Source organism: Penaeus japonicus, unplaced genomic scaffold, assembly GCF_977035675.1.
Source record: "Penaeus japonicus unplaced genomic scaffold, GWHDUDI00000001_assembly GWHDUDI00000018, whole genome shotgun sequence".
In the NCBI taxonomy this organism is placed as follows: Eukaryota; Metazoa; Arthropoda; class Malacostraca; order Decapoda; family Penaeidae; genus Penaeus; species Penaeus japonicus.
In genome coordinates this window covers 9628185-9632523 of record NW_028234420.1, presented here as the reverse complement: position 1 = coordinate 9632523, position 4339 = coordinate 9628185, and positions in this window count along the sequence as shown.

Genomic DNA, 4339 nt, shown 5'->3' with positions numbered 1-4339 from the left:
TTCATCTCCTCATCCTTCTTCTTTTTTTTTCTTCATCATCTACGCCTCCTCCTTCCCCTCTTCTCCACCCTATTCTTTATCCCAATCAGCCTTTAGACTCCCTTCCCCCCTCCCCCTCCCCTTCCTTTCCACCCAAAGACCTAGACCCAAAATACCAAATACTCCAGAGAATGAATACACCCCCCCCTCTCCACCCCCCCCTTTCCCCTTCCCCCTCCTCTCTTTTTTTCTTCCTTTTTTTCTTTGTAACATTACTTGAAGAAAAAACCCGACCAAGGGACAGAAAAGCTTCTCACAAAAGCAACAAAGCCTACGACGCATTAATATTTTTTTTCTTCCTTTTCTTCTTTTTCTTCTCGCCTGCTTTTTTTTGGGGGGGGGAGGGGAGGGGAGGGGGCTGGCTACTTGTCTAGCTTTTGTGGGAGGAAGTCTATAAATATTTGTATTTTAGTTGTAATTCTGTGAAGGAAAAAAAATTATTCATTCCTTGAGAAGATGTACCATGGCACATTTTCTCGATTTGTCTGTGTCTGTCTGTCTGTCTGTCTGTCTGTCTGTCTCTTCTCTCTTTCTGCCTCTCCCTTTCCCTCTCCCTCACTCACTTTCCCACTCTCTCTCACTTTCCGACATCCCTGCCCCCCAATCGCCGCTAAAACGCCGCCCATTCCATTCCATTTCATCCGCCCACAATATCCCCGGCCACCTGCCTACCCCCCACCCCCCTAACCTTCTCATCCCCGTCTCCCACTGCACGCGCTCGAATCCCTTTCAATCGTGTACTTTTCAATGCGAGTGGGAACGCAAAGGGAGATAGAGAGCCATCTCATATCGACTGTGAAAAACACCATCATGACAGAATGGTTAAACTACGATGCAAAACTATTTCTACGAGAGGATAATAATGCTACGGGGGGATATATGTCAGTTTCTTTGTTTAATGTTTACTGAAAATAAATGAAATATAAAAACCACAAACACACACACACACACACACACACACACACACACACACACACACACACACATACTAGAATAAAACGGCAACGATAAAATTAGAATACAGAAGATAAAAGGCATAAAAGTCGTATCGACAAATTAACAACAGAATCGATAGTACCGCTCGCAATACAAATAACAAATGCAATCACGGCAATAGCAATATGAATAGTAAAAGTAAAGTTAAAAAAACAACAACACCAACAGCAATAATAAAAGTATTAGCAATACACTACAAAGCACGCCCAAGCAAAGAAAAACCGCAGTAATGAGCTCAAAGCAAACCTTTACCCCCCTCCCACCCCCCTTACGAACCCCCGGCCCCTCCCCCTCCCCCCCGACGCACACTCTGAAACACCTGAAGGACCCGCCACACAGAGAGCGACAGGTGAGAACAGCCGCCGCGACGGGGTTCCTCACGAAGACCAGGAGGGGGGAAAGGGGGGGAAGGGGTGTGTGTGTGGGGAGGAGGGGGGAGGAGGTTGCTTATTTGATAGGATCTGAGCAGCTTTCGCCACTCCACTTCCTTCGACCTCTTCACCTGTCACCATGTGAAGTGTCTGTCCTTGCCAAACTTTTAGGGCTATATTTAGATTCGCATGCGACTAGACTTGCGTCTTTTGTACCTCTGTAAGTCTCTCTCTATATATATATATTTTTTTTTTTCGTTTTTCTTTTCGTGTTTTTTTTTTGTGTGCTGCTTGTCCCCTTCGATTTCGTGAGGTTTGTTTCTAGCCATGGCGGGGCAGGTGGCGGCTGGAGATGCCAAGAATTAAGACTATATATTCTCCACTTTCTTATCGTCACACAAGGAAGTGTTTGTTGTTGTTGTTTTCTTTCTTAATGACGTCCCCTCCCTCATCTTCCTCTTCTTCTCTTTCATCCTCCTCTTCTCTCACTTCCTTTTCCCCTACGGTCAACCAAAAATGCATAATAACCTGCATGCAAAAAAAAAAAAAAAAAAAAAAAAAATCCGCGCAGCAAACAACCCTCCCCCTCCCCCCCCCCTCTAAAGGTCCCCGGAAAGTTTCAAAGGAGTCAATTATGTCATTACACACCACAGTAAACATCGCCGACACAATAGGCTGCGGGAAAGAAAGCGTCATTGTCTAACTTCTCAATGAAGTTTAGAACTCTCGGATCAATGGCTGGGACCGAGCACGAGGGAGAGTGACGGCGAAGTGGCAGTCACGAGCAGAGGTGTGCCAACGCCACCCGCGGCACTGGCACTGATCAATGAAGGACAAGGGAGCGGCACTACAGCTACGATGGCCTGCCCGACGGAAGGGCCTTCTAATCACGCTGGCTGGCAGACAAAGGACTTATTTATTCGGCCGGAGCTGCAACCGGGCCGGAAAGGAAGGGGACCGCGAAATGGATGCGCCGATTACGAGACAGGGCGGCGGGGCGAGAAAACACACACACACACACACACACACACACACACACACACACACACACACACACACACACACACACACACACACACACACACACACACACACACACACACATACACATACACATACACATACACATACACATACACATACACATACACACACACACACACAAAATACACACACACACACACACACACACACACACACACACACACACACACACACACACACACACACACACACACACACAGTTGACAGAGCCCCCCATCTCCACCCTCCACCTCTCTCCCCCACCCCCGCTCAACCCTTCTCTTTCTTCCCCCTCCCCTCCCCTCCCCTCCCCCCTCCCCTACACCCCGCTCCCCCCCGGACCAATTAATTTAAAGTGGCAGTATTGCTTTTGGACTTATGGCTGGCTCGGGATGGGCGGCGTGATGGTAATTGCCTCCGTCGTGACACGCATTATACGTTCTTGCATTGTTTCAGGTGATGGATATGCAATTGCACCGCTCTCGTTTGCGTGCATCTTTCTTCCTTCTGTTCCCCCTCCCCCTCCCCCGTTCGCCCTTCCCCCTCCACCACCCCTCTTCCCTCTCCTCCCATCTCTACTCTCCTCCCCCCCTCGTTGCCCAACAACCCACACCTCGATCCAGTGGTAAGGATGAATGTGTGTGTGTGTGTGTGTGTGTGTGTGTGTGTGTGTGTGTGTGTGTGTGTGTGTGTGTGTGTGTGTGTGTGTGTGTGTGTGTGTGTGTGTGTGACTATATTTCATTAACCTAGAAATAACTACTGAAACAACACCAATAATACAGGCCCCTCTTCGAAACAAACTCTCCTGGCATAGGAAAACTCCCTTCTCAATTCCAACGACGAGCGAAAGGAAACGAAGAAACAAACAAAACACACAAGAAAATATACCCCCACACTCCTTTCTTCACTTCATTAAGACTGCAGCCAAGAAGAATTGGGTTTTCTACGTCGCTTCTTATTTCTCTTGCAATTTGCACCTTCCCCTCTGTGCTCTGCCTTCTTTCGTGCCTTGCCTTCTTTCTTGCAATTTCTCTTCCTTCCACCCTCCTTCCCTCTTCTATCACACGACAGTGAAAGATGGCTACGGTTCGTCACACTGTCGCATACCCTCCTCCCCTCCCCTTCCCCCTCCCCCACCATCCTTTCTCCCAACACCTTCCCACCCCAGTTGAAGCCCCCCCCCCCCACCCCTCACCCCCACTCCCCTAAGTGTCCCCAACGCATAACAGTGAAAAGCTGCAATTGCCTCAACGGACGGCGACACACGTACATAACTGTGAAATATCTTCACAATTTGCTTACGGCGACAGACACACAAGCGTAAGGACAGTCGCAGACAGGTAGACAAAGATGCGCGTCATTTACACACACACATACATACATACATACATACATACATACACACACACACACCGTCGGAAATCCCCAGTCCGACCCATACCCGCCCTTCCTCTTTCTCCTTGGACCACACTATTATCCTACATACACAAATAATAGGGGAAAAATCACTTCTTCTCTCCCCTTCTCCCTCCTCCTCCTCTCCCCTCTTCACTGACCCCTCCTCCCTCCTCCTCCTCTCCCCTCTTCACTGACCCCTCCTCCCCTACACTGACCCCTTCTCCCCTTCACTGACCTCCTCCTCCCCCTTACCCCCCTCCCCAAATCCCACACCCCCCTCCCGATAGTGGTGAAAGGTCTCCTCTGTTTGCCCTCGGGGACACAACCAATGTTGCCGAGGACAGAACAAACAGTTTCGGGGAGTTTCTCACAATCACATCTCCGCCCTGGACAGTCCGCACAGGACGTGGTTCGGAAGGAAAGGGGTGGAGAGGAGGAGGCGAGAGGGGAGGGGAGGGGAGGGGAAGGGAAGGGAAGGGAAGGGAGGGGAGGGGAGGAGAGGGGAGGGGAAG